General features: G+C 47.5%; 1 protein-coding gene and 1 long non-coding RNA gene across 3 annotated transcripts in view; one reads left to right on the top strand and one right to left on the bottom strand.

The window, feature by feature from the left end:
- LOC134969132 (uncharacterized) overlaps positions 1 to 23,095 on the bottom strand; it is a 91,169-nt gene extending 68,074 nt beyond the window's left edge. Inside the window, exon 1 of the long non-coding RNA XR_010189408.1 lies at positions 22,596 to 23,095. This is a non-coding gene — a long non-coding RNA (uncharacterized LOC134969132). The remainder of the gene's footprint in view (positions 1 to 22,595) is intronic.
- The window catches only part of LOC134969129 (solute carrier family 22 member 6-A-like), a 252,681-nt gene that overhangs the window by 111,762 nt on the left and 117,633 nt on the right, over positions 1 to 23,286 (top strand). The window lies entirely within an intron of this gene.

The following is a 23,286-nucleotide window of genomic DNA, read 5'->3' as shown; positions in this document are numbered from 1 at the left end:
CTCGAGGTGGGAGTTCGACTGCGCCACTTCAGCCGCGTCTGGCAGACCTCCTGCCAGGATGCCTGGGTCAGAGAGCTTGTTTCTCAGGGCTACAGGCTGGAGTTCGACAGTGCTCCCCCTCCCCCTCAACAATTTTTCAAATCAAGCTTACCAGCTTTGGAGGATAAGCAAGTTACGTTGCAACAGGCAATCCGAAAGTTGGTTCAGTCCCGCGTCCTTGTTCCAGTACCACTAACGTAATGCAGCACAGGGTTTTACTCAAACCTGTTTGTGGTGCTGAAACTGGACGGTGCAGTCAGACCCATTTTGAATCTCAAATCCTTGAATCCTTACTTGAAGGTGTTCAAGTTCAAGATATAATCCCTGCGAGCAGTGATTGCGAGGAATTTATGGTCTCTTTGGATATCAAGGATGCCTATCTCCATATTCCGAGTTGGCCACCTCATCAGGCATACCTGCGGTATGCCCTACGTGACAATCACTTCCAATTCCAGGCACTACCCTTCGGCCTGTCCACTGTCCCGAGGGTATTCACAAAGGTGATGGCGGAGATGATGTTCCAACACTGGGTCCAGGGGGTCAATGCGGTCCCTTATCTGGACGATTTTCTGATAAAGGCACAATTCAGGGATCTTTTGTTGCTCCATATCGACAGCACCATCCATCTTCTTTCGGACCATGGGTGGATCCTCAACTTGCAGAAGTCCCACCTGGAGCCAATTCAGAGGCTCCTGTTCCTGGGGATGTTGCTGGATACTGTGGCCCAGAAGGTGTTTCTACCAGAGGACAAGCAAAAACACTTCAGGAGATGGTCCGCATGGTGCTCTGGCCTACTCAAGTGTCTATCCGTCTTTGCATAAGTTTGCTGGGAAAAATGGTTGCCTCATACGAGGTGATCCAGTAAGGGAGGTTCCATGCCAGAACATTTCAATTGGATCTCCTGAGCAAGTCATCCGGATCACATCTCCAGATGCACCGGATGATTCAGCTGTCACCTCAGGCCAGGATTTCCCTCCTGTGGTGGCTACAGTCCTCCAATCTCCTGTAGGGCCGGAGTTTGGGGATTCAGGATTGGACCCTCCTCACGACGGATGCAAGTCTACGGGGATGGGGAGCTGTCACCCAAGGGGTGCAGTTCCAGGGCAGGTGGTCAGCCCACGAAGCCCTACTTCCAAGCAACATTCTGGAACTTTGGGCGAGCTACAATGCACTGCTTCAAGCCTTTCCTCTGCCCAGAGATCACACAATCCAGGTACAGTCGGACAACGCCACGACTGTGGCCTATATCAATCAACAAGGAGGGACAAAAAGCAGAGCTCGCATGTAAGAGGTGTCAAAAATACTCCTCGGGGCGGAAAGAATGCAAGAGCGATGTCAGCATGTCAGATCTGTGGTTTTATCTGTCCCCGGAGGGGACAATAGTAGGTCAGTGGTGGTGTGATAGAGAAACCCAGGAGGCTGTAATATATTCCTGCACATGTGCGCAATAATATTTATTAAATACTCACGAGTATAAACAGTAATTGAAGCAGATGAAAACTTGAGATGAATGGTACAAGAAATGCTGACAACGATGAAATATACAGTCACAGGTATTTAGCTGGTCTGGAAACCAGTGCAGAAATTAGGCAATGAAATACAGGCAATGAACTAGTCTGGAAACTAGTATAGCAATCAGATGGTGATCACTCCCACAGTTGGTTTGGAAACCAGCAACGATACTCCACACAGTCAAGGGCCCTACAGACATGCCGATCCGCCGCCGAGCTGCCCGACGGCGGATACGGCCGACGGACGACCCTGCGGCGGGGGGGCAGTGACGGGGGGAGTGAAGTTTCTTCACTCCCCCCGTCACCCGGCTCCATAGAACTGCAGGCAAATATGGACGAGATCGTCCATATTGGCCTGCATGTACAGCCGACGGGGGACCAGCGATGAACGAGCGCGGGGCCGCGCATCGTTCATCGCTGGAGCCTCCACACTGAAAGATATGAACGAGTTCTCGTTCATTTATGAACGAGATCGTTCATATCTTTCAAACAAATCGGCATGTGTGTAGGGCCTATCAGTTTGTAATGCAAAGTCCATAACCAAGCAAGCTTAAGCAGGAGACAATTTGAAACACATATGAAGTGGTTGTATTAAGTGCCAGATGCCATAGCACAATGCTGAATGCAAGTTAACCATACACAGGTGAGGATAATGAATAGCACCTCAAGAAAGTCTCTTACTGCAAAAGGTGGAGGCTGACTGTAGCAGAAGTTAGGAGCTGAAGTAAATGCTGGGACCTGTAGTTCCACAGGAATACTGGAACCAGGAGATCACTTGAAGGTGCCAGAAATAGGAGATCGCTGGAAACAGGAGATTGAAGACTGGAGACTGGAGATTGGAACTGGAAACTGGAACCAGGAGACGCTATGCAGCAATGCGTCGCGTTGTCCAAGGTGATGAGACTGAGCCTATGCTCTGGACTTATACACCCTGGTCAGCAGTCACTGGATACTTGGATCATGTGAGCAATCACAGCGCAGGATTGGGTGCTCTCCGGTCAGCTGACCGCAAGTGTCATGGCGGCACCCATGCTGTACAGATGGCCGGTACACAGGAGGGCACCCGCAGAATAGACTTCAGGGGTTCACCACAATAGTGGGTACTGCGATCCGCAGATAGGATGCTCATACAACAGCAGACTGGGGCCGTGACCTCCAGAGGCCTGCACACCAGCGCGCCGGTAAGTGAGACATCACTGAATGCTGATTCCTGACACAGCAATTTTCATTCCGGGTGTGGACAACTGGGAGGCGGACTTCCTGAGTCGCCACAATCTCCATCCGGGGGAGAGGGGGCGCCACCATGTAGTGTTCCAGCAGATCATCGACCATTGGAGTTGCCCACAAATAGATATGATGGCTTCTCGGCTCAACAAGAAACTTCCCTGGTATTGCTCACAGACCAAGTATCCTCCGGCGAGGGCAGTGGACGCACTGGTGTCGCCTTGGCCGTGTCACGATCCGGGTATCTGGACGCCATTTCTTACCCATCAGATGCCTCCTAAGGCTGGCTCAGCGCTCCAGGACCGGATCCCATCTGTTATCCTGATGTTTACATTCCTGTATCCTCTCCTGTCACTCTGAGACGCGGTCACAGTAAACGCCATATTACATCTGGCATGGCGTCTCCCGCGGCCTCCGCCGCCGTCCCTGAGCTTCTGCATGCAGAGTGTCTGAGTGGCGATTACGTCAGCCGCGGCCTCCGCTGTGTCCGCGTGGTTGGATGTGCACCTGTCAGCTTGGCGCCTCCTGTCTCCGGTGGCCGGCGCCGCCATTACTGTTTTCATCACCACATGGATTACAAACCAAACTTCCCTCCAAGTGTCTGCATGGGCGCAGCCATCTTGGATTCTGTCAGCTGATCATTTCCACCAATCTGTTCTCAGTATTGATAATCTGCATAATTGCCTAGCCAATCCCTTCCTTGCTGCAGGTATAAATACACTGTGCCTGAGCAAGGAAGGCGTCAGTGCTTTGGTTGTCAAACCTAGTTCCTGTTTGTCTCTCTCCTGTGATTGTCTTCCAGGTTCCAGCTCCTGTCTCAAGACTTCCACCATAGAGACCCGCACCAGCATTCCACCTGCGGTGTAGCCTGACTCTCCGATCCATTGTGGATTCATCTGTTTCCAGCTACAACATTACCTGCTTCCAGCCCAGCTTCCAGCAGTGTACAGCTTCTCTTAAAGGGCCGGTGTCCTTTCTACAGTTTACCACTCTCCACCGGTATTATTATTTCTCCGCTCTCAAACTCTACATTTCATTCATATTGCATCGCTCTCAAGCTTCATTTATTATTTAACTGGTTCCAGCCAGTATCCACTCCGTGCCAACATCTGTCTGGTTCCAACCAGAACCCACAGCAGCTATTTTATCTACAGCAGTCCAGCTTTCCCTGGAACACCAGCTGGTACGATCCTGGGCTTTCTTCATTGCTACAGTCAGGCCTGGTAAGGACTTTCCAACTCGCAGATAATAAGAACTGTCTCATACTACCAGAGCTCTGTGGCCCCTGCCACCCTGTAGTACCCAGGAACTGTATTATTTCTCTGCTGATTTTATGTTTCTTTTACTGCTACTGTGATGCATGGAGTTTGTCATAAATAAACATCATTGACTTTTATTCAAGTTGTCGTGGTCACGCCTTCGGGCGGTTCTTCTTTATGTTACTTACATGTCCAGGGGTCTGATACAACCTCCCAGGTTCCGGTACATCTCAGCCCCTACAACTGAGGCTGCCTCCCGTCAGCTCATGCCCTCAGTTGTGACAGGCCGTAATGGCTAGTCTACCTGTTTCCTCCGATTACATTGCTCCCAAGGGTGCTAAAGCGAATCAGGAATCAGGGTGTCCAGGCAATACTGATTGCCCCGGATTGGCCTTGATGGGTGCGGTACGCGGATCTTCTGGACATGTCCGTCGAAGACCCTTGGCCTCTACCACTAAGAAGAGATCTTCTTCAACAAGGACCGTTCCTCTACCCGGACTTACGGCGACTTTGTTTGACGGCGTGGAGATTGAGCGGAACATCCTAGCTCACAAGGGCCTTTCCAAAAAGGTTATTGCTACCATGGTTCAGGCCAGAAAACCTGTGACGTCAAAACACTATCATCATATTTGGCGGAGATATGTCTCTTGGTGCGAGGAACGTACGTATCCGCCTGCAGTATTTCACTTGGGACGTTTCCTAAGTTTCCTGGAGGCTGGTGTGGATAAGGGCTTACGTCTGGGTTCCATTAAGGTCCAGATTTCAGCCCTCTCCATTTTCTTCCAGAAGAAATTGTCAGTGTTGCCAGAAGTTCAGAACTTCTTGCAAGGGAAGAAAAAAATATAGATACACAGTATCATAAGAGAGCGCTATACCATAGTACTTGTTAGAAAATTATTTTATTACATTTGTCTAAAAACAATACAATTAATAAACCATGTCTTGCACCAATTGCTACCACTGCTTAAATTTAATCCATAAGCCCACCAATGAATAAGTCCACAAGTGACTGTCCTGGAGCTCCAAATGTAGGATAATTAAGCGGGTGGTATTCATGTGACCGCCGGTCAGCTGACCGACAGTCACATGACCTCCTCCGTGAGCCCGACGGCTCACTATCCCGATGGTCGGCATGCCGACCAACAGGGACTATTTCCACTCGTGGGTGTCCACGACACCCATAGAGTGGGAATAGAACCCGTGGTGACCGCAGGTCGCCACCGAGCCCGCAGCGTGGCGAGCGCAGCGAGCCCGCAAGGGGCTTGCTGCACTCGCCCCTCCCCGCCGGGATCCCGGCGTCGGTATGCTGCCGGGATCCCGGCGTCGGCAAGGTGACCGGCGGTCAGGAGACCGCCGGTCACCAGTACTACACCCAATTAAGCACAGTATAGTGCTATTTTGTTACTTCAAATGGGCTGCTGATGGTATAAAACATAAATGTTTAAATGCTTGTAGCGGCCGTACAGCCGATGAAGAAGCCGCCAACCAGCTTCAGTTGGTATTTTTGGATCCGAAGACCCAGCGCTCTCAAGGTAACCCTCCCCACCGCCAGCTGATCTCTCACCGTTGCCGCTGCTGCGAGGCCGGCTGATGTGATGTTATCCGGTGGTGCGCATATGTAGCGCGCCGGTGCCTTGATGTCCTCGGGGAGGGGAACCAGGCGCTGCTCCGGGTCGCTGTATAAAGATGTATAAAAGGCAGCCTCCGATATATAAGGAGTCCGGGTGGTTTAAAATGGATGGATGCAGTAGGTAGCCTCCTTAACGCGTTTCTCCGTGTATAAGTGGTACGGTTTCATCAGAAGGTCAGTCACTTGTGGACTTATTCATTGGTGGGCTTATGGACTAAATTTAAGCAGTGGTAGCAATTGGTGCAAGACATGGTTTATTAATTGTATTGTTTTTAGACAAATGTAATAAAATAATTTTCTAACAAGTACTATGGTATAGCGCTCTCTTATGATACTGTGTATCTATATTTTTTCTTCCTTTGTTTGTGTACCAGCGAGTATTACAGAATACTCGTATGAGAGCAGCTTTAAAGGTATTATACCAATCAATTATCATATTGGTTAACAGCTTTTCTCTTACGTCCTAGAAGATGCTGGGGACTCCGTAAGGACCATGGGGTATAGACATGGGCACTATAAAGAACTTTTAGTATGGGTGTGCACTGGCTCCTCCCTCTGTGCCCCTCCTCCAGACCTCAGTTAGATTTTGTGCCCAGAGGAGATAGGGTGCATTACAGGGGAGCTCTCCTGAGTTTCTCTGATTAAAGAATTTTGTTAGGTTTTTTATTTTAAGGGAGCACTGCTGGCAACAGGCTCTCTGCATCGTGGAACTGAGGAAAGAGAAGCAGACCTACTTCACTGATAGGCTCTGCTTCTTAGGCTACTGGACACCATTAGCTTCAGAGGGAGTCGGAACGCAGGTCTCACCCTGCCTTTTCGTCCTGGAGCCGCGCCGCCGTCCTCCTCGCAAAGCCGGAAGATAGAAGCCGGGTGAGTATTAGAAGAAAAGAAGACTTCAAGGCGGCAGAAGACTTCAGATCTTCACTGAGGTAAGCGCGCAGCGGTAACGCTGCACGCCATTGCTCCCGCACAACACACACACAGAACAGGCACAGATGGGTGCAGGGCGCAGGGGGGGCGCCCTGGGCAGCAATAAACCTCTGGACTGGCATTTCTGGGCATATTAGGCTGCGGAGGCAGTAAATACATATATCCCCGCCATTTTCTGAATATTGAAGCGGGACCAAAGCCCGCCGCTGGTGGGGGTGGAGCTTGATCCCTCAGCACTAACAGCGCCATTTTCTCCACAGAGGCTGCAGAGAAGCTGGCTCCCCGGATTCTCCCCTGCTGAACACAGTAATAGAGGGCTGAAAAAGAGGGGGGGGGGGGGCACAATTATTGGCGCAGTGAGTGTATAACATTGATAGATAGATATATATATAGATATAGAGAGAGAAAAGCTGGCGGCACTCCACGGATTTTCAAAGAAAAGACAGCTACACAAGCTTGATTGTCAACGTTTCAGGTGCTATTTAATCACACCTTTCGTCAGGATACAAACACATCAAATAAAACATACCTTATATAGATCCCAGTGCTCACACACCCCTCACCAACACCGCCTACTTCCGGTCGCGGGTGCCGTTACAGCATACAGCCGTCCGCACCTGCCCGGAAAATTGGTTCCCCTGGCAACCATAAACAATTCTGGTCACTTCCGTGCTCTAAGAATACCACCCCCGATCCGCCCACTGGAAGCGCGTCTACACGCGTCCACCAACGGGAGGGCCGGGACTCATCGCCAGGGCAACCATACACCAATAGAAACACACCACATCGTGATCTAAGTCCTTCACCCCCCAACCCGCCCACCGGACGCACGTCAATGTGTGTCCGCCAATGGGCTGGCGGGACGGTCGTCACCCGTCACCAAGGTAACCATTAAACAATAACAGAGAGACACCACACAGTGCACGAACTCCACTGCTATATCGCATCATCATAACTGAAGGGATATACATCTATTGATATACAGCACAATTGGTGATACAGAGGATTAATAGAGAACAATGAACACCTTATATAAGAAACTAAATCCATTTAGCACAGCAACTCCATATGGACATCATTTGGTTATAACTAGTTGGTGTGATTAGATGAGGTACATCAATAACCAAATAAACATCAGTATAGCCATCTAACAATTAAAAAACATATTCTAAAACAGCCTAAATGACACAGATTATTCTTAAAGAGCAAAGGCCAAACAGGGTTTTGATCACAAATCTGCCATGCCTCTAACAACTATCATTCCAGATAGACAGTAAAGCTGTTCAATGGAATACTTAGGTATAATAAAGCAATTAACCCAATTAACTCGATAAGACATATGCATCAATCAAAATGAACTTCTCAAGATTAATAATAACACAGATCCTCAAAAGTCACCTAGAAAAAGCAAACATTTGTAAGATATTTATAAGAAGCAAATATTTATAGGAAGCATAGGAGGGACAAGTTCTCATTAAGGCCCCTAGGAGAGACAGTGTTGAGATCGTATATCCACCGTGCCTCCAACTGTAATAGTCTCTTGTTCCGATCCCCTCCTCTCGACATCGGGGGAACATGGTCGACCAACTTGTAGCGCAGGGTAGCCATACTGTGGCCTACTTCCTTGAAATGACGTGCTACTGGCTGCTCGGTGGCTTTACCCTCAAGAGCCATTCTGATAGCAGATCTATGTTGTGCAGCCCGCTCCCGGAATGTACACACAGTTTTGCCAATATAAGCTAGACCGCAGGGACATTTAATGATGTAGATTACAAATCTTGAGGTACACGTCAACACATGCTTAATTGGAATTTTTTTGCCGGATTGGGGATGGAGCACTGTAGATCCTGTTTCCAAGAATCTACATGTCGTGCACCCCGTGCATTTATAAGACCCCGGTGGTTTACTTAGGAAGTGTGATCTAAGCTCCCTCTGTGAAGAGGCTATATCCGAATGAACCAACCAGTCCTTCAAATTTCGTCCTCGACGGTGACAATTCAATAAAGCGCTATCTTGGAGTGCTGGAATCGATTTATCGGAGCTTATAATGGGCCAAAATGTATTTGCACTTCTCCTAATGATGGAACTGGCCGTCGTGTAAGTTGTCACCAGGGGTACTATCTTACGTGTTGTTTTAGTTTTCCTGAGTAGGCATTGTTCACGTGACAACGCCAACGCCATAAGTACAGACACCACAAAGCTTTTACTCCATCTTCAGAACTGCACAGCACTACCTGAGGAATGCGTACTAGCAAGTATAGATGTGGTTAGTCTATATACAAATATACCACACCAGGAGGGAATTTCTTCAATGAGACAGCTCTTGGTAGGCAATCCACATTACAAGGGTCCCGATGTAGATTTTTTTCTGCTTTTGCTTGAGAAAACCCTTACCCGAAATTTTTTCTTGTTTGATGGGCTGTTTTATTTGCAGCGCTTGGGGTGCGCAATGGGGAGCAACGTGGCCCCAGCGTTCGCAAACGCATACATGCTATCTATTGAAAAGAAGCTCTTTTTGGAAAACATTTCCTTTGCCAATAACATCATATTGTTTTTACGTTATATTGATGACCTCATTATTATTTGGTCTGGTAAACAAGAGGACTTTGTGGCACATATGTCCCTCATCAATCAAATGGACGAGAACATCAAATTTACCTATGATGTTAGTACTGACACAATCCATTATCTGGATGTCCAAATCACAAGAACTGGACCGGAGTTGGCTACAACAATTTATCACAAACCCACTGATAAAAACACATTACTCCATGCAAAAAGCTTCCATCCAGAAACCATGAAAAAAGGTCTTCCCTACTCTCAATTCTTGAGAGCAAAGAGGGTATCAAGCAACAGCATGGATGCAGAGAGAGAAATAAATGAGATGATGGAAAAATTCCTCCAACGAGGATATAGAAGACACGAATTGATTAAAGCCAAAAACAAAGCTTTGGCGTTGTCACGTGAACAATGCCTACTCAGGAAAACTAAAACAACACGTAAGATAGTACCCCTGGTGACAACTTACACGACGGCCAGTTCCATCATTAGGAGAAGTGCAAATACATTTTGGCCCATTATAAGCTCCGATAAATCGATTCCAGCACTCCAAGATAGCGCTTTATTGAATTGTCACCGTCGAGGACGAAATTTGAAGGACTGGTTGGTTCATTCGGATATAGCCTCTCCACAGAGGGAGCTTAGATCACACTTCCTAAGTAAACCACCGGGGTCTTATAAATGCACGGGGTGCACGACATGTAGATTCTTGGAAACAGGATCTACAGTGCTCCATCCCCAATCCGGCAAAAAAATTCCAATTAAGCATGTGTTGACGTGTACCTCAAGATTTGTAATCTACATCATTAAATGTCCCTGCGGTCTAGCTTATATTGGCAAAACTGTGTGTACATTCCGGGAGCGGGCTGCACAACATAGATCTGCTATCAGAATGGCTCTTGAGGGTAAAGCCACCGAGCAGCCAGTAGCACGTCATTTCAAGGAAGTAGGCCACAGTATGGCTACCCTGCGCTACAAGTTGGTCGACCATGTTCCCCCGATGTCGAGAGGAGGGGATCGGAACAAGAGACTATTACAGTTGGAGGCACGGTGGATATACGATCTCAACACTGTCTCTCCTAGGGGCCTTAATGAGAACTTGTCCCTCCTATGCTTCCTATAAATATTTGCTTCTTATAAATATCTTACAAATGTTTGCTTTTTCTAGGTGACTTTTGAGGATCTGTGTTATTATTAATCTTGAGAAGTTCATTTTGATTGATGCATATGTCTTATCGAGTTAATTGGGTTAATTGCTTTATTATACCTAAGTATTCCATTGAACAGCTTTACTGTCTATCTGGAATGATAGTTGTTAGAGGCATGGCAGATTTGTGATCAAAACCCTGTTTGGCCTTTGCTCTTTAAGAATAATCTGTGTCATTTAGGCTGTTTTAGAATATGTTTTTTAATTGTTAGATGGCTATACTGATGTTTATTTGGTTATTGATGTACCTCATCTAATCACACCAACTAGTTATAACCAAATGATGTCCATATGGAGTTGCTGTGCTAAATGGATTTAGTTTCTTATATAAGGTGTTCATTGTTCTCTATTAATCCTCTGTATCACCAATTGTGCTGTATATCAATAGATGTATATCCCTTCAGTTATGATGATGCGATATAGCAGTGGAGTTCGTGCACTGTGTGGTGTCTCTCTGTTATTGTTTAATGGTTACCTTTGTGACGGGTGACGACCGTCCCGCCAGCCCATTGGCGGACACACATTGACGTGCGTCCGGTGGGCGGGTTGGGGGGTGAAGGACTTAGATCACGATGTGGTGTGTTTCTATTGGTGTATGGTTGCCCTGGCGATGAGTCCCGGCCCTCCCGTTGGTGGACGCGTGTAGACGCGCTTCCAGTGGGCGGATCGGGGGTGGTATTCTTAGAGCACGGAAGTGACCAGAATTGTTTATGGTTGCCAGGGGAACCAATTTTCCGGGCAGGTGCGGACGGCTGTATGCTGTAACGGCACCCGCGACCGGAAGTAGGCGGTGTTGGTGAGGGGTGTGTGAGCACTGGGATCTATATAAGGTATGTTTTATTTGATGTGTTTGTATCCTGACGAAAGGTGTGATTAAATAGCACCTGAAACGTTGACAATCAAGCTTGTGTAGCTGTCTTTTCTTTGAAAATCCGTGGAGTGCCGCCAGCTTTTCTCTCTCTGTATTTGCTCCGTTTGGACCGTGGAGGGCACCCAGGTATTTAAACATTTGTTTGGAGTGCCGGTCATATTTGGAATTATATATAGATATAGATATATATATATATATATATATATATATATAATAAAAGCGCTACCTGGTTTTATTCCAGTGTCAGTTGGCGCTGGGTGTGTGCTGGCATACTCTCTCTCTGTCTCTCCAAAGGGCCTTGTTGGGGAATTGTCCCCTTATAGTTATATCCCTCTGTGTGTGGGGGTGTCGGTACGTGCGTGTCGGCATGTCTGAAGCGGAAAGCTCGTCCAAGGAGGAGGTGGAGCAGATGAGTGGTGTGTCTCCGTCGGCAACGCTGACTCATGAGTGGTTGGACATGTGGCATATGTTAAATGCAAGTGTGGCCTCATTACATAAGAGACTGGACAGAGCAGAGTCCAGGGAGAAAACAGGGAGTCAATCCACGGATTGGACCGAGTCACAGGGCCCTTCTGGGTCTCAAAAATGTCCCTTATCCCAAATAGTAGATACGGGTACCGACACAGAGTCTGACTCCAGTGTCGACTATGATGATGCAAGATTACACCCAAGGGTGGCAAAAGTATTCAGTGTATGATTATTGCAATAAAAGATATTTTGCATATCACTGATGACCCCTCTGTCCCCGACACGAGGGTACACATGTTTAAGGAAAAGAAACCTGAGGTAACCTTTCCCCCATCTCATAAGCTTAACGAGTTATTTGAAAAAGCTTGGGAAACTCCAGATAAGAAACTGCAGATTCCCAAAAGGGTTCTTATAGCGTATCCTTTCCCTACACAGGACAGGGTACGTTGGGAATCCTCTCCCAGGGTGGACAAGGCTTTAACATGCCTGTCCAAGAAGGTGGCGCTACCGTCTCCGGACACGGCAGCCCTCAAGGAGCCTGCTGACCGCAGGCAGGAGACTACTTTAAAGTCTATTTATGCGCATACAGATGCTTTGCTCAGACCGGCAATAGCGTCGGCATGGGTATGTAGCGCAGTGGCAGCATGGACAGATACCTTGTCAGCTGACCTTGATACCCTAGACAGGGATACCATTTTATTAACTTTAGCCCATATTAAGGACGCGGTCTTATATATGAGGGACGCTCAAAGAGACGTTGGACTGCTGGGTTCCAGAGCCAATGCAATGGCTATTTCTGCGAGACGAGCTCTATGGACCCGCCAATGGACGGGTGATGCGGACTCAAAAAAGCATATGGAGGTTTTACCTTACAAGGGTGAAGTGTTGTTTGGGGAGGGGCTCGCGGACCTGGTTTCCACAGCTACCGCGGGTAAATCTACCTTTTTACCTTTTGTTCCCCAACAGCGAAAGAAAACTCCACAGTATCAGATGCAGTCCTTTCGGTCGCATAAGTCCAGAAGAGGTCGGGGTACCTCCTTCCTTGCCAGAGGTAAGGGTAGAGGAAAAAGAACACCTGCTTCGGCTAGTTCCCAGGAGCAGAAGTCCTCCCCGGCTTCTACAAAATCCACCGCATGACGCTGGGGCTCCCCTAAGGGAGTCCGCACCAGTGGGGGCACGCCTTCGACTTTTCAGCCAGATCTGGGGTCTTTCAGACGTGGATTCTTGGGCGATGGAAATTGTTTCCCAAGGCTACAAGCTGGAATTCGAAGAGGTGCCCCCTCGCCGATTTTTCAAGTCGGCCTTACCAGCTTCACCCCCAGAGAGGGAAGTAGTGTTAGCTGCAATTCAAAAGCTGTGTCAACAGCAAGTGGTTGTCAAGGTTCCCCTGGTCCAACAGGGAAAAGGGTATTATTCAACCCTGTTTGTGGTCCCGAAGCCGGATGGTTCGGTCAGACCCATTTTAAATCTAAAATCCCTAAACCTGTACTTGAAAAAGTTCAAATTCAAGATGGAATCGCTCCGAGCTGTAATATCCAGCCTGGAAGGGGGGGATTTTATGGTGTCACTAGACATAAAGGATGCTTACCTTCATGTCCCCATATATCCCTCTCATCAGGAGTACCTGAGATTCGCTGTACAGGACTGTCATTACCAGTTTCAGACATTGCCGTTTGGGCTTTCCACGGCCCGAGGATTTTTACCAAGGTGATGGCGGAAATGATGGTGCTCCTGCGCAAACAAGGAGTCGCAATTATCCCATACTTGGACGATCTCCTGATAAAGGCGAGATCGAGAGATCAATTGATGAAGAGCGTGTCGCTCTCCCTGAGAGTGCTCCAACAGCACGGTTGGATTCTCAATCAGCCAAAGTCACAATTGGTTCCAACGACTCGACTATCATTCCTAGGCATGATTCTGGACATGGAACAAAAGAAGGTTTTTCTCCCATCGGAAAAAGCCCAGGACCTCCAGAACATGGTCAGAGACCTGCTAAAACCAAAAAGAGTGTCAGTTCATCAATGCACTCGAGTTCTGGGAAAAATGGTGGCAGCCTACGAGGCCATCCCCTTCGGCAGGTTTCATGCGAGGACTTTTCAGTGGGACCTTCTGGACAAGTGGTCCGGGTCCCATCTACAAATACATCAGAAAACAACTCTGTCCCCCAAGGCCAGGGTGTCTCTCCTATGGTGGCTGCAGAGTGCTCACCTTCTAGAGGGTCGCAGGTTCGGCATTCAGGACTGGGTTCTGGTGACCACGGACGCGAGCCTCCGAGGATGGGGAGCAGTCACACAAGGAAGAAATTTTCAGGGACTATGGTCAAGCCAGGAGGCTTGTCTACACATCAACATACTGGAATTGAGGGCCATATACAACGGCCTATGACAAGCGGAGAATCTTCTTCGTGATCTACCGGTTCTGATTTAATCAGACAACGTCACAGCCGTGGCTCATGTAAACCGCCAAGGCGGGACAAGGAGCAGAGTCGCGATGGCGGAAGCCACCAGGATTCTTCGCTGGGCGGAAAATCACGTAAGCGCTCTGTCAGCTGTCTTCATTCCGGGAGTGGACAACTGGGAAGCAGACTTCCTCAGCAGACACGATCTCCATCCAGGAGAGTGGGGACTTCATCAAGAAGTTTTTGCAGAGATAACAAGTCTCTGGGGAATTCCTCAAATAGACATGATGGCGTCACGCCTCAACAAGAAGCTTCGGAGGTATTGTGCCAGGTCCCGGGACCCTCAGGCAGTAGCAGTAGACGCCCTGGTGACACCATGAGTGTTTCAGTTGGTCTATGTGTTTCCTCCTCTTCCTCTCATCACAAAAATTTTGAAGATCATAAGACGAAAAAGAGTACAGACAATACTCATTGTTCCAGATTGGCCTCGAAGGGCCTGGTACTCAGATCTTCAGGAAATGCTCACAGAAGATCCGTGGCCTCTTCCTCTCAGGGAGAACCTGTTGCAGCAGGGGCCCTGCGTGTTCCAAGACTTACCGCGGTTACGTTTGACGGCATGGCGGTTGAACACCGAATCCTAGCTGGGAAAGGTATCTACAGACAGGAGTGGATATGGGCCTGAAGTTAGGCTCCATTAAGGTACAGATTTCGGCCCTATCTATATTCTTTCATAGGGAATTGGCTTCTCTCCCAGAAGTCCAGACTTTTGTGAAGGGAGTGCTGCACATCCAGCCCCAATTTGTGTCCCCAGTGGCACCGTGGGACCTTAACGTGGTGTTAAGTTTCCTGAAATCTCACTTGTTTGAGCCTCTTCAAACGGTTGAATTAAAATTTCTCACTTGGAAGGTGTTCATGTTATTGGCCTTGGCATCGGCAAGGCGGGTGTCCGAATTGGCGGCCTTGTCCCACAAGAGCCCCTATTTGATTTTCCATGTGGATAGAGCTGAGTTGAGGACTCGTCCTCAATTTTTACCTAAGGTGGTTTCTTCTTTTTTTTTTTGTATAATCAGTTTTTATTAAGGATTTTCAAAGATGCGAACAAAGAGAAGAACACTTTACACAAATACAAAAAAGAACAAAAAACAAGGAAACAGCAATACATATAAAGTTGGTAGTCACAAATCTGAGTGTACGAATGCCCAATGTAGGGATAGCAAACCAGCAGAAAAATGTAAAGCCCTCAAAGGCATATAAGCCGAGTGGTCGGGTGCGTAGAGCATGACTTCTGAGGAGCAAGGGATACTTTAATGAAATATCGTAGAGGAATCGAGTTGTGTCTGCTAAAGGGCTGCAATGTACACCAACAATACGATGTGTTCTTTAACATAAGAAACATAAAAAACCAGAAGAAAGCAGATTAGAAGAGCCAGTAGGCATCAGGGAAAGAAGCAAGAAAAAGTGTTGAAGGAAGAAAAAGAAAAGGGGGGGGGGGGGGGCAAGAGAAGTAAGAGGTACCACTTAGTTAGATATGTAAACAGAGAGACAGGGATATTAACTGCTGTCCAAGGGAGTGGCTAAGTAGGCCTGGGAAGCTTTATATTCTAGCCAAGGGAGCCATGTAGAGTCGAATTCACGAGACCTGCCTATCGATGAGAGGAACAAATCTTCCATTCTCATGAAGTAGTCTAGTTTAGTGAACCATGTCCGACGTGGAGGAGGGAGGTGAGACATCCACATGGCCGGGATCACAGCACGCGCTGCGTTACTTAAGTGTCGCAGTAATGAGTGTTTGTGTTGGGGCACTGGAATATTGGAGTGGTTAATAAGCCAGAATGCAGGGTCAGAGGGAATCTGAATCTTAAGAATGGTCTGAGAAATGTGCATAACCTCTCGCCAAAATGGTTGGATCATAGGACAAGTCCACCAAACATGTAGGAGGGAGCCTGATGTGGAGGAGCAACGCCAGCAATGGGCTGAGAAGGAGGGATACATTGCGTGAAGGAGAGATGGGTGCCTATACCATCTTGTCACAACTTTGTATTGAGTCTCCCGGATCTGGACACAGACAGAGCTCGAGTGAGTTTTCAAGAAAATTTTTTCCCAGTCTCTGGGCGATAAGGAAATGCCCAAGTCCCTCTCCCAGGCCATAATAAAGGATGGGGTAACGACAGGTTGGGAGTGGCAAACAAGTTTGTATAGTTTGGAGATAGTGTGGGACGGGGCAAGAGTAGCAACGCAAAGCTTCTCAAATAGGGTCAGTTCCCTAGTGGCGCTGCGAAGTCTATCGCCAGTTGTCAAGAAGTGCCTTATTTGTAGGAACTTCCAAAAGTCCTGTTGGGGGATGTCCCACCTCGCCCTCAGGTCTGCGAACTGTATGACTCCAATCGTCGACACCATCTGACCGACCCTAAACAGTCCTGTAACAGCCCATCGTAAGAAGTGGGCGGGGTTGGCACCCGGTGTAAAATCAGGGTTGGCCAGAAAAGATGTCAAGGGTCCGAATTTAGATGAGATGTAGGGAAGGCTCCGTAACGTTTTCCAGGCGACTAGCGTGGGAGTGATCGTAGGATGGGGGAGGAGCAACTTAGGGAAGGAGGGGAGCCAAGGGAATATTTCCAGGAATTGCTGCACGTACAGGCCCTCTAGTTCCACCCATTGTTTAAGGTCGCGGTTCCTCGTCCAGTCTATAATTCTACTTAAAAGAATGGCATGGTAATAATGTTTTATATCAGGAAGTTTGAGGCCGTCATTCTCAATTGATTTAGTCAAGTGGGAGCGTTTAAGTCTAGGTCTCCTCCGTTGCCAGATAAACTGCTGGATCAATCGGGAAATAGATCGGAACCAGGACTCTGGGATACGAATCGGGAGGGCCTGCATTACATACAATAATTTAGGAAGGGTATTCATCTTAACTATATTTATCCTCCCAAACCAGGATAGATATTTCACATTCCATCTAGAGTAGTCATTCCGAATCACTTGCAAGAGAGGCAAATAATTCAACAGGAACAGCTGGGACTCGCTAGCAGACAGCTTAACACCGAGGTATGTTATGTGAGAAGACTGCCATGAGAAGGGGAAAGAGCATTTAAGGTCCGCAACGGATTCTGCAGGGGTGGAAATATTAAGAGCGCTAGATTTAGAATAATTAATTTTTAAATTGGAAAGCTGTCTACTGAGGTCAAGTTCTTTCATTAGGTGTGGTAAGCAGTCAGTGGGGTGGGATACTATGGCTAAAAGGTCATCGGCAAATAGGGCTAACTTGTACTCTCTGTCTCCCACGGTAAAACCCCTGATGTCATGATTAGCTCGTATAGCTCTAGCTAGTGCTTCAATACAAAGCACAAAGATCAACGGTGATAATGGGCAACCTTGCCTTGTGCCGTTGCTTATGGTGAATGGGTCAGATAGGGTGCCATTTACGCGAACCTTTGCTGTTTGAGAGTCATAGAGAGCCAGTATCCAAGTAAGTGCGTTGGGACCTAAGCCAATGTGCTCCAAAATTGATTTAATGAATTTCCAACTGACCCTATCAAATGGCTTTTCGGCGTCAGTAGAGAGTAAAATAGTAGGGGTAGAACTGTGGGAAGCTAAGTGGATGAGATTAAGAATTTTGGTTGTATTGTCTTTGGCCTCTCGGCCCACAACAAAACCAACTTGGTCACTGTGAACTAAGAGGGGGATCAGCGCCCTTAATCTATTTGCCAAAATCTTCGTGTAGAGCTTGAGGTCCACATTCAGGAGGGAAATGGGTCTATAGCTGGAGCAGACCGAAGGGTCCTTGCCCTGCTTCGGTATCACCGAAACATGGGCCTCCAGAGAGTCACGGGAAAAATGAGAGCCAGATGCAATTGAGTTAAATGCTTTAAGGAGTAAGGGAATCAGCTTATCCCTAAACACCTTGTAGTATGCGATAGTGAATCCGTCAGGGCCAGGGCTTTTTCCCGACGGCATAGAAGAAATGGCCTGATCCAGCTCTTGAGCAGTGAACGGGGCTTCCAGCAAGCCGAGTGTCGAGGGCGGGAGAACGGGATAATCTATGGACCTCAGGTAGTCCCTTATCTTTTGGAGTGAAAGGTGGGGGTCTGTATCTGAGGAGTCAGTTTCTAGATTGTACAGCAAGGCGTAAAATCGTGCAAAGCAAGTCCCAATCTCAGGCGATTTGAATTTGGGGATTCCTCTGGCATCTTTCACTGAGCTAATAAACGAAGCCGAGTGTTGAGCACGTATAGCTTGAGCCAGGACTCGGCCAGGTTTATTGCCCCACTGATAATATTTCCGTTTACATTTACGGATGGAGAGAATTATATTATCAGACAGGAGTTTATTCAGCTGTGAGCGGGCTTCGGACAACTCCACAAGGGTCTTATCCGACAATGATGCCTTGTGAGAGGTCTCGAGGGCATGAATCCGAAGTAAAAGACCTGAGATCAGAGACTGCTTTTGTTTCTTCTTACTTGTGCCTAATTGGATCAGCTTGCCGCGGAGTACACATTTATGTGCTTCCCACACGGTCAGGTGGGAGACATCGTCCGTGACATTCGTAGCAATATAATCATCCAGAGCTTTATCTAAGGCATCTTTACAAAGTGCGTCATAAAGAAGAGACTCATTGAGTCTCCAGGTCCATTGTTTATGGGGACCGTGAGGGAGGTCTAAAGTCAATGTCACTGGAACATGGTCCGACCAAGTGATAGACCCAATAGTGGCATCTATGAGAAGAGGTAGGTGTCTATGGCTAAGGAACAAGTAATCAATATGGGAATAAACCCGGTGGGGGTGTGAGTAAAAGGAGTAGTCACGTCCCGAGGGATTGAGGGTCCTCCAGGAGTCAGCTAGTTGTCGTGTATGAAGTAGGCGTTTGACGTGGCGATATTTAGATGCAACAAATCTAGAGGGTAGGGATGATGTGTCAGTACTAGGGTCCAATGTCCAATTGAAGTCACCACCTAAAACAGTAATACCCTGGGACAGAGAGTCTAACCTCGGGAGATGGGAATTGAAGAAAGACAATTGGGCCTGGTTAGGGGCATACATCACTGCAAAAGTGAACAGTTGTTCGAAGATTTTACAGGTCAAGAGAAGGAGCCTACCCGGCACTACCCTGTGTGTGGATACGTCAGAAATGCGTAAATCCTTGGAGAAAACAATAGCCACTCCCTTGGACTTGCTACCTGGGGTGTTACTGTAGTATGCTGAGGTGAAGTAGCGATTGGTAAGAGAAGGATTACGAGTTCCAACCTTAAAATGGGTCTCCTATACTAATGCAACATCTGCCCTTTCAAAAGGCTAGGGGGGTAATTCCAAGTTGATCGCAGCAGGAAATTTTTTAGCAATTGGGCAAAACCATGTGCACTGCAGGGGAGGCAGATATAACATGTGCAGAGAGAGTTAGATTTGGGTGTGGTGAATTCAATCTGCAATCTAAATTGCAGTGTAAACATAAAGCAGCCCTTATTTACCCTGCAGAGAAACAAAATAACCCACCCAAATCTAACTCTCTCTGCAAATGTTAACAAGGACATGCAGGAGACATTAGCCTCTTGATCTTCCTCCAAATTCACTAAGCGATCAGACAGATGTGAGATTTCGCTTTTAATGGAGGCAAGTTAATTCCTGATGGTGTCTTGAAGGTCTTGCTTAGTAGGGATGGACAGGGTGGTTTCTTCATTTCATATGAACCAACCTATTGTGGTGCCTGTGGCTACGGGGGACTGGGAGGACTCCAAGTCCCGGGATGTGGTCAGGGCCTTAAAGATTTATGTAGCCAGGACGGCTAGGGTTAGGAAAACAGAGGCTCTGTTTGTCCTGTATGCAGCCAACAAGGTTGGTGCTCCTGCTTCTAAGCAGACTATTGCTCGCTGGATCTGTAACATGATTCAGCAGGCTCATTCTATGGCAGGATTGCCGTTACCTAATTCAGTAAAGGCCCATTCCACTAGGAAGGTGGGCTTTTCTTGGGCGGCTGCCCGAGGCGTCTCGGCATTACAGCTTTGCCGAGCAGCTACTTGGTCTGGTTCAAACACTTTTGCAAAATTCTACAAGTTTGATACCCTGGCTGATGAGGACCTAGCATTTGCTCAGTCAGTGCTGCAGAGTCATCCGCACTCTCCCGCCCGATTGGGAGCTTTGGTATAAACCGCATGGTCCTTACGGAGTCCCCAGCATCCTCTAGGACGTAAGAGAAAATAAGATTTTAAACCTACCGGTAAATCTTTTTCTCCTAGTCCGTAGAGGATGCTGGGCGCCCGTCCCAGTGCGGTCTAATTCTGCAAGACTTGTATATAGTTGTTGCTTACATAAGGGTTATGTTACATTTGGAATCGGTCTTTGACTGATACTGTTTGTTGTTCATACTGTTAACTGGTTGCGTATATTCCAGGTTATATGGTATGATTGGTGTGGGCTGGTATGAATCTTGCCCTTAGATTAACAAAATCCTTTCCTCGTATTGTCCATCTCCTCTGGGCACAGTTCTCTAACTGAGGTCTGGAGGAGGGGCATAGAGAGAGGAGCCAGTGCACACCCATACTAAAAGTTCTTTATAGTGCCCATGTCTCCTGCGGAGCCCGTCTATACCCCATGGTCCTTACGGTGTCCCCAGCATCCTCTACGGACTAGGAGAAAAAGATTTACCGGTAGGTTTAAAATCTTATTTTTAAATTAGTTTAGTTAAACTATTTATTTATTCTTTATCGTGCCCGAAAAATAACATGATAATATTTTTTACTGGTTATTTATATTATGCTTCTTGCAAGGGGTACTCCACATACAACCACCTTTTGTGCCACCTATGGATTTGGATGTAGTGTTGGCATTTCTTCAGTCCTTCTGGTTGGAACCTCTGATGACAATAGAAGACAAGTACCTCACGTGGAAGACAGTGATTTTACTGACACTGGCTTCTGCTCAACGTGTTTCAGAATTGGGGGCCTTATCGTGTAAAAGTCCCTACTTGGTCTTTTACAAGGACAGAGCAGAGCTCTGGACTAGACAGCAGTTCCTGCCGAAGGTTGTGTCTGTGTTTCATCTGAATCAACCTATTGTGGTTCCGTCCAGTTCTGATGCTTCTGCTCCTCCAGAGGCATTGGCTGCTATGCGTGCCTTGAAGATTTATGTCAAGTACACAGCTCGGGTCAGAAAAACGGATACCTTGTTCGTGCTCTATGCGCAGAAAAAGGGTTGCCCTGCTTCAAAGCAGTCCATTGCTCGTTGGATTTGGCTTACTATCCAACAAGCCTATGTGTCGGCAGCCTTACCTGTTCCTAAGTTTCTAAAGGACCACTCTACAAGATCAGTGGGCTCTTCCTGGGCGGCTGCCCGTGGAGTCTAGGCCTTGCAACTATGCCGAGCTGCTACCTGGTCGGGGAAGAACACGTTTGTGAAATTCTACAAATTTGATACCCTGGCCAAAGAGGATACCCAGTTTGGGCAGGCGGTGCTGCAGCAGTCTCCGCACGTTCACGCACGTTCTGGAAGCTTTGGGAAGTCCCCATCGTACTAGTCTAAACCAATATCCCTTATGGATGCTAGAGTAAATAGGATTGTAATACCTACCGGTAAATCCTTTTCTCGTAGTCCGTAAGGGATATTGGGCACCCGCCTCAGTGCGTGGACTTCTCTGCAAGTTCTTATTCTATAGTTACCTGTTCAGCTGTTGCTGTTGTTGTTACCAGTCATTGCTGGCTGTTGTATGTTAGTGGTGTGCTGGTGTGTTAATCTCACCACCTTTTTCTATTATCTTGTTCCTTTTCTCATATATGTCCTTTCTCCTTCAGGCACGTTTTTACCTATAACTGCCTGTGGGAGAGGGAAGAGCCAGCACACCCAGTTGAAGAAATTTAAAGTGCACTGGCTCCTTTGGACCCCGTCTATACCCCATCGTACTAGTTTCCCCCAATATCCCTTATGGACTGCGAGAAAAGGATTTACCAGTAGGTATTAAAATCCTATTTTTTCAGTTCTAGCTGAAAATAAATACAATTGGGATGTTATAACTTGTTAGCAGTACCCCAAGCCATGTGTACCCTTGCTATAGTGCAACCAGCCCTGTCTGGTAAAGCTCAGTACAGGTTTATGGAAATTCATGATGACCCCCTGCTCTTTGATTCTGATTTTTCCACTACCAGTTTAGGATTAGAAGCGTTGTGCTGTTTACCAATTAGGAAGGAACCCATGTGTTTTTTGTTGTTATTGTTTCCCCATTTTTCTCCAATATCATAGTGATGTGTTCAGCACTTCTAAACCACAGTGACATTTTGGTGGGGTCATGGTGGCATAGGCAGTGGACATTGATGGTGTTTAGAAGTTCTAAATTCATTGGTTACAAGCATCAAGCCTATGTCAATGCTCTGCGATGACCATCAGTTACGAAATGCAGCCGAACCTGCCCCTTAGTAAATTTTGCCCTTTATCCCAGCTGCAAAAGCAGACAGAAGTTATGTCCCATTTAACCCTACCAATTTAACTATACATTACTGTCACTAACCGATCTCTCACCTCTGCGGGTTCTGGGGTTCATCCGTTGCCGGTGCGGTTGCTCGCGGTTCTGTGCGGCCGTGTGGGGACACGGCGTGATCAGTGGCACAGGTGATGCAGGATCTAGGAGCTGGGAGTGCGGGGACCAAATGGCCAAAGGCACCGCTGTGTGTCTGCAGTATAGGAGGCGGCCATGTTGGAGACCAAATAAGCAATACAGAGCACTTGTGAAAACACCTGTGGGTAAGTGTTAGCCAATCCCGTGCTTGTGCTGCCTTTAAGTAGGCTGGGATTATGCTACTCTGGGCCAGTGCTTTGTTGTATCTACTCTATGCCCTAGTTCTGTGCTCTCTCCGTGCATTCCTGTGTGATTCCCGTGGTCCAGATATCGCCTCCTCTCCCAGAGGTCCGTTTGCAGCCTTCACTGCTAAAGATCCTCCAGCTCCCTGCTGTGCTGTCAGTCAATCACTCTCCCAGTGGCAAACAAGTGGATTCCCAGAGTCTTGCAAGAGGTTACCCTGTCTGCCTGCTTCAACCACACAGACCCTGGAGGAGTCTACTAACATCAGCTGTTCGTTTGCTCTGCTCTAAACTTAACCCATTCATCACCATTGTCGTCTGCTGCAGTTTCACAGTGATCTTCAGAACTCGCAAGTAACCCATTTCAGTACTGTATTTCTGTGTTGCTACAATCAAGGACAATTCTTCACAG

The sequence above is a fragment of the Pseudophryne corroboree genome, chromosome 11, assembly GCF_028390025.1.
Source record: "Pseudophryne corroboree isolate aPseCor3 chromosome 11, aPseCor3.hap2, whole genome shotgun sequence".
NCBI classification, from domain to species: Eukaryota; Metazoa; Chordata; class Amphibia; order Anura; family Myobatrachidae; genus Pseudophryne; species Pseudophryne corroboree.
The sequence above is the reverse complement of the archived record's forward strand: the minus strand, read 5'-3'. Positions and strand labels throughout refer to the sequence as shown.